The sequence below is a fragment of the Magallana gigas genome, chromosome 4 (assembly GCF_963853765.1).
Source record: "Magallana gigas chromosome 4, xbMagGiga1.1, whole genome shotgun sequence".
NCBI classification, from domain to species: domain Eukaryota; kingdom Metazoa; phylum Mollusca; class Bivalvia; order Ostreida; family Ostreidae; genus Magallana; species Magallana gigas.
Window position 1 is genome coordinate 40635153 of NC_088856.1, and position 13183 is coordinate 40648335.

The following is a 13183-nucleotide window of genomic DNA, read 5'->3' on the forward strand; positions in this document are numbered from 1 at the left end:
AATTACTGGTATCTACAGTGTACACTGAAGTACATGTTAGCATTCCTATCAGCCTGAGCATGTTTATGAATTTAATTATAGTGAATTATATTAATTGCTAAACAATTGACAAATACAAATGCTTGAATTATATTTCTCTTTTTTTTAGCCATTCGATTAGAAATAGATTGACAATAGTTATCAAACTTCTTCGCTAGTACCCAAGGTGGATCGTAAACCCTTGGCTAGCGAAGATGTTATCAAATGGACTTGCGGGACATATAATAAATTTTATCTAGCAATGATTGAATAAATCCAAATGTTTTCCGAAAAACTGTATAATGTACTTAAAATACTGCAGAAAAAATATTTAAATTTCAGTTGTCCATCAATTGATGAATTTGAATAAGATGTACATATTTTACACCTAACTACATGTACATGTAAAATGCATTGACAAAAAAGATTCGTTTGATTCACAGACAATGTAGATTTTAAAGTGAATGAAGATATTTATGCTTGGTATTCTCATCTTAGTAATTTTTTTTTATTAAAAAAAAACACCCCTAAAACTTTTTTCCATGAACACGCACACGGTACGCAGAGATTTTGTAGAACAAAGAGAGAAAAACTCCTAAAACGAAGCTGCCGAAAGGACAGCGTTTTCATTAAATCAGGGACGACGGACCTGATATGTTGCACAACTAAAAAAAGTGATTGTTACGAATATCGAAATCAAAATAATGAAAAAATCGCATATGACGCAATTTATGACTGCATGTTCAGAGTCATCTACCACACTTTATATAGTACATGCATGTACATGTAGTGGCTGACTTTGTTGTTATTTCGAACATGCTCAAATACGCTTTTCAACATTACTCAACATACCTGGCTTTCTTAAAAGGATGTCAAAGTACTGTAGGGAGCTCAAGTTATTCTTGACGCGCCAAGCAAAACCCTCTCTTAAACTGTTGAATGAACGTTTGACAGTTTCAGTTTGATTCTTATATATATACAGCTTATCCTTTTTGTTCTAAAGATATACAACATTACATATAGGCCTATTTCTCATTTTAAAGGTGTCGCAAGAGCAAATTAAAATGTAGAAGTATATGCTTTGACCTCGACCGCGCAAATATAGACTACTTATAATTATTGCTATATTAATGACTTTACATATTTTAAAAACAGTAAATATATTCAAATTTATTATCTTATTTTGATTCAATGTATTTCAAACAATGAATAATGTATGAGATATGGAATGATATAAATTATTAAAAATTAAAATAAAAAAATTACATTAAATCTCTGCCTTTTTCTTGATGATGGCGTAAATAATAAATGTAAACAAAACACGACAAAAGTGCATGCTATTTCATATATATAAGTGTTGTGTTGTGCATGAACTATACCTACAAAGTAGTCAGATTTTGGTATACAGTGAATAAGCCAGAGGGTTAATGTTCCCTACAAAACGTTCGCCGTGCTCTATTTTGACAAAGTTTGTTTACGCTACATACATCACTGGCGTCGGAAGCAAATTGAAAGTGGGGGGGGGGGGCGCTAGACTAATCCTCAGAAATATTGAGGATAAATAAACTAATTCCCAAAATCATGGAAATCCTAATCCGGGGAGGGGGGGGGGGGGGGCTAGTATACCTATGACTCCAACTTCTCAATTTTTCAAGGTTAATTTAGGAACAATTATCTTTGCTGCAAGAAAAACTGGGGGTCTGAACCCTCTATAATACTAAGCACAAGGTATAGTATGTTTTTGTTTTTTTTAAAATTGCTTTTAAAATTTTGGATAAGAATACTAAAAAAATTACGTAGTCTGCTGGTCTATTCGTGCAATATTGTTCGGCTCGTATATCTGTTTTGGAGAATTATCGTAAGTACCTATTATGCCTTAGTACTTTAGATAATTGATCTTTACGCGCCGCATTACTTGCCATTTTGTATAGGAACACATAATTACACCCCCCCCCCAAAAAAAAAAAAAATAAAAAAAAATAATTAAGGTTTGTTTCTATTTTTTATGATTTTCTTTGATTTAATCTAATTCTTGGTTTCAATGTGTTCAAATCCATAACAAAACATGACTGTACCTGGCAAGATCGTAACTATGTGTATGAGGTATGAATTATTTCGAAAAATTGTCAAACAATTTGATTTAATATTTATATTTGTTTAAACATGCTATTTCTACAACATGTTGCAGAATAAAAGGCAGAATTAAGCTAAAATGATCAATTAGAGAACGACTACATACAAAGCCCCATTTCATCCTTTCTGGAATTTCTAAACTCATGAACCTGGCAGATTATGCATATTTCCAGTAAAGAAATCAACCAACTTTTGGCTCAAAAATATATGATTACATTTGCTTACAAATTGCTAACATTGTATAATCTTGCGATGAAAACAATTTCACTTTCTCAAAAAAGAATACAATTTTATATCTAGTTTAAAATTAAAAACTATTTTCTTTCTATAATTCATGTTTAAAATTGTGATGTAGATTGAAAATGCTTATATTGTACATATTTACTTTAAATAGCTCTCTCTCTCTCTCTCTCTCTCTCTCTCTCTCTCTCTCATGTGAAGTTTTGCTTTTAGTTTTTGAAATGCTGGATAACATCGCCGAAAGTACGTGGAAACATCAACTGCGTTTTTCAAATTGATTATAGAAAATAATAGTCAATAGGACAAAATACAGACACAGAAGACTTTGATTACATGTACAACCATGTCATCAGTTTATCTCCTACGCCTGTGAAAGTACAGAACATATCATACAATTTTAAAATCAATTGTTCTAGTCTTTTGCATGAGTTCCAGTGGGATAAAACTGGAGAATGAAAATGGAGTTTGTTTAAAGGTATAATACAAGGTATTTTCCTCAGTGAAAGGAATGCACAATCGTTTGAATGAATATCGGTGAAACATTAGTTTAAGCAATAAAACCAAAACAATGGGAATAGAAATAAATTAGAACAGCTTAATTTACATGTGGATTTACATTAGTTTACACAAAAACAAAAAAAAAAAACAATAGGAGTAGAAATAATCAAGAAGAGTTTCTATGCGTGTGCTTCTGCCAAGAGGAAGGACAACACAGTATGTTTTCAAGGGGAAATACGTTTTTTTTTCATTATGGAGGGAATAAATGATACTAAAAAAACGAAAGTATTTTTTATAAAGAATCTGGGGCCCGTTTCACAAAGCATACTTAGGACTAAGTTATATCTTAGAAAAGAACTTTTTCCTAAGTTCATTACTTATCCGTTTCACTATTCCAGTCTTATCTTATGAAATTCCTAAGTTATGTCTTAACTTTAAGACAGGTAAATCGATGTCTTAGGAACAAACTTAATATGGCGACAGTTTATGTTTAATATTGAAATGAATTATATACACATTAAAGTTGAACAAAAATACCAGAATACACATATCATTAAGATCTTTGTCACTTAACCCCTAAACTGATTACTTAAGAACTATCAAAACATACATATTTTTCTTAAATAAATTTCTTTGGTAAAGAATATTTTTTTAGATTATCTGGTCGCACGCGCAGATGGATAGCGGGTATAGTTATAGCTAGTGCACTGATGATAATTAAATTATTCATGCCCAAGAATCACTAATATCTTTAAACAGAAGTAGATACCTATTAAACACTCAATTATATAATGACTGGATGATTTGTCCTATCCATCCACGAAATAATTTTTTTTTTCGGAAGAAATTTTAGATGTTTTCTTTGATGGGTGGGTGGCTTGTTCATCTGATTTTTTGTTTGTGTGTGTGTGTGTGTGTGGGGGGGGGGGGGTAGTAGTAACCGGGAAGTGGGTCAGAAATGTCGATTCTAAATCCTTCATAGGAATGCTGTTTCATTCAGAAATTGTTGCATTTGTTGCCGACGTCGGGGGTATAGCATAAGCTCCCCTTGACTTCGTCTCGGTGAGCTAAAAATTGTTGTAATATATACCTTCTTTAGATTGATAGTACACATTTAATTAGATTTAATGGTACACAATTAAAAATTATAGTTTAAAGATGCTTTAAAGGAAAAAAAAATGTTTTTGAGATTCATATTACAATGTGCGATAATTATGAGAATCAGATGTATTGTATAAGATAAAAATATAGTAGTTAATAGAATGTGCTCGTACTAATATATTCTAAGACGCTGTTGCTCACGTAAGCCACGTGGCCAAGGGGCCTTTGCTTTCAAATCATACTCATTAGACATAAACATTTTCAAATAGAAGCTTCAAATTCATACTTTTATTTACCTTTCACGGTAATAACATACAAGTATGATTATGACAGATAATTGACTTTTACGTATTATACAATAAAGTAAATGCAATTGTATAATACAATTTTTGCTACGACATTTGAGCATAGTAAAGAATGATAACTCTTTGATGATTTATCTCCTTACAAGAAATGTTGTTGAATAAACAGGAGAGCCAAAGTTATACTGAGTTACAGATTGGTACAGGTGGTAAAAGTAAAATCAGAGATATTATAAAATATATTTATAAAAAGGTCATGCACTATTTTTTTGGAAATTATTGAGCACAATGTACTAATGTTGTATAAAAGGCATGCTTCGTTCACATGATTGGTCACGAAATATTTTTGCGCAATATTTGTACTGTCAGCAAAAATGTTAAGTGAAACAAGTGGAAACTTTTATATTTAATTATCCAATAATATGCGCGTTAAAAGCACGAATTGCATTGCTTATTCATTAACATTTAAACCTGAAAATTCTCAAAGTTTCAGGGTGCATAACCAGGCTCTTCGGAGCTAGAATATTTCAAATTTTCCTATAAATAGCATGCAAAATGCATTTGAATGTTTATAAATACCTGTCGTACTATACATTTTCAATTGTACAACTTGAATTTAAAAAAGAATCATATAACATAAAAATATAATTATGAAATTACAAAGTGGAAATCTTCACATTGTGAAGATAGGAAACAATAGAGAAAATGAAAGATAGGTCGCGTCTGACCTTAATCGTGAAGAAATCAGTCCGTAACGAATGAAGTCCATTATATATTGTATGTATTTTTCTTTTGGCTGCTGTCACAGTGTTGTGAAAGGCTTTCATCCCGTAACTTTTTTTAAGGTCAATGCAATAGAGAATTAAACAAAAATTATAAAGTCGTGATTACATTTCCCGGTTTCAGTAATCGAGCTCTTTTGTGACATTGATTCCAAGATTGGAATTTGACCATGGCGTCATTCGAACATGGTGACATGTGTATCAAATACTCAGATCTATCGTGTAGAGAAAAGATACCTAGCGTCCTATTTCGAATTGATTTCATAGTCGTCATCATGGACTTGTAAATTATTCATCATAGTATACGTCTCTCGATTTTCGATACAAAAAATATCTTCAAACGTTTAGTTACCTGCATGTTCACCATGGCACGGGAAGTTATTATTTTGTTATTAATCTCTATATTGTACGGAACGGAACAATGTGAGAATTTCAGGTATACGAAAGACGTTTCTGCTCCGAATGTCATTCAGATCATCTCCAATGTATCTACATAGTCCTTGGACCATCTCCGTGGGTCATGCGTCAGTAATTGTATGTCTAACTTTAACTGTAACGCCATAGACGTCTGCGGTACTTATTGTCGTCTAATTAGAGGCTTGGACTCCTTGTACACCAAACAGGACGTGTCAACGACCTGCCAACGATTCCAGATCGTAAAGATATTATTTTTACTAACTAAAACAAGAGGGAGGGGGTATTTTGGGGCTAGAAGTTGTGTTGTTTATGTTAGAGTATATAACTTGCCATTATCGAAGTAGAATACTGGGATATAAATATTCGTGGCATAACACTGTCGTAGATTTTATGAATTTTCAAAGATGCGTTATTCGTAAATTAATATCCTATACATACTCTGCATTATTTCCAAAAATGGCATCGATAAACATTTAATTTTGGAATAACTTAACGAAATTCACGAAAATTGGTATCCAACGAATAATTATGAATCCACAGCAGTACATTGGGTTCTTTCTTTTGTTGTTGCAATTTCGGTTTTTTCTATGCAAGCTTTTATTAATAATTATATTATTGAAAACAATAACTTGATTATTGACGTACACCTTGCCCAAACCTGTGTCATTATAATAACGTATTCGCTGGACATTTAAGCTTAGGTAATTAAATAGACAATATGTTATTGCATTGCAGACTGTGACCCAAAAAATTAACGATAACCTTAAATTAATTTATCTTATTTTGTTTTAGGAATGTGCAGCGGGCCAGTTTTACGACCATGAGCTGGAGGCCTGCATTGCTCACGGTATAAACAATCATGTAGCATAATTATTAACTAAGTTGAATTTTACTTAACTGTCGTTTCTATTGTCACAAAATTTGCAAATATCAAATTGTGTTTAAGATTACTGTGACTTTGAGGCTGATCCCGAGGTGTCTTGTTTTCTGACAGAGGATCTAGTGGGTGATGATGGTGACTGGATACGAAATACGGTAAATTAAAACATCTTTTAGAGCCTGAACCATTGCTATTTTTTAGAGTGCTATCGTATATGTTCACGTATAACGTTAACTGTGTTACTGTTACAGACTGTCAATAGAAATGTTACTGTATGTCAAGTTGTTAAAGTTCATAGACGGTGGGGAAAAGCTATATTTTCGGAGACATTCAGTAACAAACATTGTAAGATTAATATTTTGTTTTATCGACGACTCAAACATTATTGAAATCATGGAATAAACTGAAGATATCAATATATAAAAAGGATGTTACGGTCGCCATATTGCTGACGCTATTTTCTGCTACTCGCCGACTACACAGTCATGTGACGCGTTTTATCAAAGTCCGAGACAAAAACAAACTTTTAAGATAAAGTCCATTTAAAGTGAGACAGAGGCGAGCCTTCTATTACATTTAATAACATGATACATATGCATGTACGTGTATTTCCGTAGACAGTCTGTATTATATCAGACCTAATAATTTTTATGGTATTTTAAGGTGCTTCTATTCCGTTATCATTATATATACAATGAACCTTTATTAGTAAGATCTAGAACATTAAATACATGTATGTAATCTTGTCAATTTTTTGAAGTTAAAAATATGACACACCTATTAGGAAACTTGTGGTTTATTCGTATACCCTTCGGTATTATTGTTATTATTTACATGTAGGTATGCGTGTCTACTTTTTTTTTTTTTTTTTTTTTACAATAAGTCGTCTTCAACAGAAAAGAATACACTCACCAATTCAAAAGCAAATGCTTGAAGACGACAGAAGAGAAGTTATAGTAGATTTTTTTCAGGGTTCGACAATCACTGGCTCTGATGGACCAACCGGACCCAATGCAGCCAAATTTGGAAGTTACTACAAATACATGAACGCCGCTGCTTTATCGAAGCGTAACGAAATAACGACACTTGTTAGTTCCAAGGCCTTCAAAGGTCAGTGCACGGCATGTCGGGGGAGGGGGGGTGTCCAATGTGTTTGTATGATTGTTTTCCCTTTTAATTATATAGAATATCCACCTAGACCCTCCCCCGGGATAACATAGAATGTTCATTTATACTGCAAGGTGCTCTGCACTGAACTGACTTGTACGAACATAGCCATTTACAGATTACATGTATATCCTTTTTAATTTGAGTAAATAAGTTCTTAACTGTGAATAAATAGGATAAATTGTGTCTTCTTACATTACAGTGCAGCGCACAGTGTTATTTTTGTTAGATATACATGTATAACAAATCACAAATAGAGTCTAAACTTAGATTAAAAGGTGACTTCATGTGAGAAACAGATACTATTCATGATAAGGAGTCTCACTACACCTTGATAAAATTTCTCACATCTGCAGCTAAGAATTCACTAAGCTATGATAGATAGCATAATGCATACATAAAAGAAGTATTAACATTAAGTTAAATTGATATGCAACTTTGAAAAAAAAAATATGATTTTCAATTTTTTTCTCTCGATAAAATCAACATAAACAATGGCATCTAGCGGTTTCAAACTCGTGATCTTTGGTTCATAAGGTTAATACTTTAATCACTAATTATCAAAGCTTCTTTTTAAAAAAAATCCTTTGAAACTCTCTTGCAGCACGATCATATTGCTTGACATTCTACTATCACATGTGGGGGTCCAATATGGGGGATCTAAAGATTTTCATACAGAACGGAACTCAGTCAGCTGTAGACAAATGGTCGACGAGCGGAGACCAGGGCGACGTCTGGATACAAGTTCCTGGAATCGACCTCAAACTAGATCCCCAAACTAAGGTACATAAATAATGGAACATATTTGGAGTTTTCTTAGTACTGAAACCTGCGAATTAAATTCTTTATGAGGTGCTTGATCTTTGTTTTTTGAATTTCAGATTTTGATCACGGCAAGGCGAGATAACGGAGATGCAGGCGACATAGCGGTAGATTTGTTTGAGCTGTGGCCATATCCCTGTTAATATTGCTTAAAAATTGTTAAAAGGCCTAGGCCTTCAAAGGTGTTGTTTTGTTGTATGTGTTGGTTTTTTTTTCAATTGTACAAAATTTTCAAAAGAAGAGAGAAGAGAGAGAGAGAGAGAGAGAGAGAGAGAGAGAGAGAGAGAGAGAGAGAGAGAGAGAGAGAGAGAGAGAGAGTCCTCAATTTTAAATAATTGATGCAATTTTTTGTTTACAGTTTATGATTTTATACATTGTTCAGTGAATTAATGGTTTGTTTGGGTACTTTTTTCACATTACTTTTCTACAGTGATTCTGATTTCGTTAGCACATAGGGGCATCGTATCCCCTCTACACTCTATGACATATCTAAAAAATAATACACAGTGTATTTTTTATAAATATGTCATAGAGTGTAGAGTGGATACGATGCCCCTGTGGTTAGCACATGTAACATTACTAAGATGTATCACTTACCTATTTGTCTTCGTTATTAGTATGCAATATATAGTTTTGACGAATAAAATAGTGAATGAAGAGTGAATAAAGCATTCGTTTCTAAATCTACGGTTTAATTATTAGTAAATTATATGCATGTACTTTTATGTCACGCAATACACGTTACAAAAAAAGTAAATGCCTTTATCGTTACTTTATATAATTGCCAATAGCACTTATAAAAAGAAAAACTACTACATGTACGTTGTATAAATTATGATTTCTAAAAAGGAAACTTTTGGAATTCACTTTCTATTCCTGCAGTGTTAAATACATAACATGTAATAGTTATCGGTATCAAGCACCTGATGGCACTAAGCAAATGTCACAACTGTACGTATGCTAGTAAGTATAATAGGTCTAAATCAATCTAGTAAGCAGTACCTACGCTCAAGGCTTTTATTATCCATAAAGTCTCTGATATAAAAGAGTGGTGCTGGCATCTATAACAACAAAATATTTGCATAGCTGAAACTAGAAAAGAAAACAACAACGTTTTATGCTCGACCGTGAAAAACATTTGCCCTAATGTGATCATAATTGAATGTAATATAAAAATCTAACTTCAAAGCAAGTTATTGTAGTTAAATAATCATTTGGTATGTGAACGTCTTCGGAATATCTTATATCAGAAATATGATTGTTATGCTCGAGAAACATAAAAGCAATTAACAAAAAAGAATGTTGAATTTGGAAATAAAAGTTTTACGTTAAAAACATATTGATTGATATGACAAATATAGCACTGAGAGAGAGAGAGAGAGAGAGAGAGAGAGAGAGAGAGAGAGAGAGAGAGAGAGAGAGAGAGAGAGAAAGAGAGAGAGAAAGAGAGAGAGAGAGAGAGAGCATGTTGGTAAGGAGATAAAGTGAAATTGAGAAAGGATTTAGAGCATATTGTCTTCAAAAGATAGCAAAGCATAATAATTTCATTTTAAAAAATAAAATTATCGATTATCATCTGAAATATAGATGTAGAGTTGAATAATTTATAAATAAAATATGAAGAAATTCTAATCTTCAAAGTATAAAACAGCTATAGACTGTATGGGGTCTCCAGTATCATATGTGATCCAGGAATTTTGTGACGGTGCTTTACGTACTATTTGACATAAACACTCATTAATACATTTGCATTGACGAAACAGTATCTCAAGTGTGGTGTGAACTAAGCTATCTGGTTTTGGTTGACCGGATTGCTACACTAAATTGTACACGTCAAACATTTATCTGACGAGCGCATGTATGGTGTGATTTGTACTTATGTCGCAGGCACGTACCATCAGGAAGGACCGGGGGGGGGGGGGCTGTCATCCCCCTCCCCCCATTTCTGGAGCAAGAAATATAATTATATCTTAAATTTCCATTAAAAATGAATTAACATGGAGGTGCCTCCCGTCCCCTTTTTATTGGGCCATGAAAAAGGTGAATTAAAGATAAGGTAACAAACAGTGAAATTGAAGTTAAAAGTATACCCCCCCCCCTCCACTTCCGATAAGGACTTGTGGGATTTTGAAAGTTGCCTATTTTCCTTTTTCTTTTTTTTATCATATCAATATTTTTTGGTCGCCCCCCCCCCCCCCTCCCCCCATTTTCAAAAACGAAGCTACGTGCCTGTGTCGTTTATTATATTCGTGTTGTTCAGAGTGTCAGCTTAAATTAATCGATATAATTCGGTATGAAAAGGATTAACAGAATTCATCTGTTAGACGTTATCATCTTGAAACAATAAGAACAATGCGAGAAAAAAGGAATCTACAATATATCCTCTCAATATATAAGTCCTCTATCGGAGGCGGCTTCATCAAACATGTACATTATTTGCATGAAAGTGAAGGTGGTATGAAGATTTAACCCCCCCTCCATTGAAAAATCATATTTGCCACTAAAAATAAGGTTTTTCTCGGCAATACTAAGGATAAACAAATAGAGGCCGCGCACTGAGACCGGCTGATAGAGAGAAAGAATTGATAGATGCACTGCACCGTCGGTCACTGAAGCGACGGACCAACAAGAAACTTGACCACTTACTGGAGCTGTTTGATATGCTGCAATAATCTTATGTTTATGTGTTAACTATTTTTCAATGTTAGAATAGATATGAGTAAGTTTCTAAATTGTTTACATTGAATTGTGTTTGTTATATTTGTTTTTGTAGGTGTGTGTGTGTGTGGTATTTTTTTATCACAACATTCCATTATTGTTAGATTAAATCGATTTTGGATTTTTAAGAGCACTCTGAAAAAAACGAAAAATTATTGGTCTCTGTAAATCATTTATAATATTTAATGACGTGTGAAAGTGTACATCGTTTACGATTTAAGTACGTATCTATGCATTTACCTGAATATGAATACCTGCCCATGGTTCATTCGACCAACAGTTCTAAATGATATGTTTTAATACATTAATTTAACGATCCCCGATCCTCAGCCAAGTTCGATAGCTCGATGTTATCCGGATTTTTCTTGATTTGTACCATAAATATACCTTTTGTATAAATGATTCTTATTTAGTCTTCTAGGGTTAATATTACGATCAGTTAGTCAACAAAATTCTAAGGTTGGCTTAGTGTACCCACTGAGCTCTATATATACATGGACACTGCATGTATACAAATTCGAACCTCCGATGCACGGTACAACATTTTAATTTATTTGATCTCAACTAGTGTATATATTGATTTTACTGTGTCCATCGTGGGCAAAGCAATCCCTTTATAGATAAATAAAATAAGATTTACAAAAAAGTACAATTTATGCATGGATATCATCATTTTGTTTTTATAATTACTTCATTTCACATGTATATATAGTGTGAGGCAGAGGGTCTAAGAAACTGAATGAATGATCTTTCCATCCACTGAGACATTTCTCTATTTTCTAATTCAGCAAGAACTGACAGGCTGAAATCTGCACGATTTCCCCGTCGGGCAGTAATCTTAGAAAAAAAAAATAATCACGGACTGCACCAATTAATCATGACGATGGCATGTCCTGAAGAATCCAGTTCCCATACATGTATAAGAACAATTGAAAATGTCTTCCATCTAGAAAGAGTTTTATTGTTTAGAGTCCATTTGAGAACTAAGAGGAGTTTATTCTCGATTTCGTTCATGTTGGAGATTGTGCAAGTGCGCTCAGATATAGAATGAATCAACAATCTATGGGTATCTCTCCGCAGCGGTAGTAGCGAGCGCAGCTGAACGAGCTCTAAGAAACAGTGCGCGCAGGAAAAAGAACGAGCTAAACCTATAGATTCATTAAGAAATTTTTTTGGCAACATCCCATAATGCTCTCTCTCTGTCTGAAAAATTCTTTGATGTTAGTTTATTATCGTCAAAATACCACATAGTTAACCATGATAACAAAACATCGCTGCGCTTGCCCCACGGCAGCACCGTAAAACATATTACTGTAGAACTTACACTATACTACATCATAATTCTAGCTTCATGCACATGTAACTTTGCGTATCATTTGAGAATTTAGTTAAAATGATTGTACATTAAACTCATATAGTTCTTATGATCAACAAGGACCTTGACACTATACTTAGAGGGAAAAAAACCCGTCATCTCGCAGTCCTCAGTTGATATTGAGGCGTTTCACGTGGTAATACATAAAAAATGTGTAGATAAAAATGATTTTTTGCACGTGTGTCACGCAAATGTATTCGACTTGTGCTGTCAAAACAATATATGATATATCTATATTGACTTTAACAAAACGAGATAACGAAAAATGAGATATTTAAAAACAGACCAGAGAACCCATGGGATTTTTACATGTACATACAAATTACCTACATGCATATAATACAATAACATTTCTGAATGACGTTGGAAGCGCATTGAATTTTTTTTTTTTTTTTTTTTTTTTTGGGGGGGGGGGGGGGGTTCTTTTCGGCGTTAACCCGGCCCCGGTAACGTTTAAAGTTAGACTGATGTGATATTTCTTCTCGTAATTTATCTTCTCAACCATCTTAAGAAAGGACTACATGATAACATTGTCTAGCCGCCTAACTAACATTTTTGTCTTAAAGTTTTTTTTTTAATAATAATGTAAACATTATGAATACTTTCATTAATTATAGATGATTTAATCAAACAAAAAGAAATAACCTTAAAGTTTGTACTTTTGGTTAAAACAACTCATTTCATAATAGAAAATAACGGAAAATGGAAATGTTTTTTAAACACATTTTCC